Source organism: Austrofundulus limnaeus, unplaced genomic scaffold, assembly GCF_001266775.1.
Source record: "Austrofundulus limnaeus strain Quisiro unplaced genomic scaffold, Austrofundulus_limnaeus-1.0 Scaffold1628, whole genome shotgun sequence".
NCBI lineage: Eukaryota > Metazoa > Chordata > Actinopteri > Cyprinodontiformes > Rivulidae > Austrofundulus > Austrofundulus limnaeus.
Window position 1 is genome coordinate 68,698 of NW_013954030.1, and position 648 is coordinate 69,345.

Here is a 648-nt window from a genome sequence, read left to right on the forward strand (position 1 = left end):
GAGTTATCCTGATTTATCCTGAGTTATCCTGATTTATCCTGAGTTATCCTGATTTATCCTGAGTTATCCCGAGTTATTCTGAGTTATCCCGAGTTATTCTGAGTTATCCCGAGTTATTCTGAGTTATCCTCATTTATCCCGAGTTATCCTCATTTATCCCGAGTTATCCTGAGTTATCCTGAGTTATCCAGAGTTATCCTGATTTATCCAGAGTTATCCTGATTTATCCTGAGTTATCCCGAGTTATTCTGAGTTATTCTGAGTTATCCCGAGTTATCCTGAGTTATCCTCATTTATCCCGAGTTATCCTCATTTATCCCGATTTATCCCGAGTTATCCCGATTTATCCCGAGTTATCCCGAGTTATCCCGAGTTATCCTGAGTTTTCTGATTTATCCCGAGTTATCCAGAGTTATCCAGAGTTATCCAGAGTTATTCTGAGTTATTCTGAGTTATTCTGTTATTCTGAGTTATCCAGAGTTATTCTGAGTTATTCTGAGTTATCCCGAGTTATTCTGAGTTATCCCGAGTTATCCAGAGTTATCCTGAGTTATCCTCATTTATCCCGAGTTATCCTCATTTATCCCGAGTTATCCCGATTTATCCCGAGTTATCCCGAGTTATCCTGAGTTTTCTGATTTATCCCGA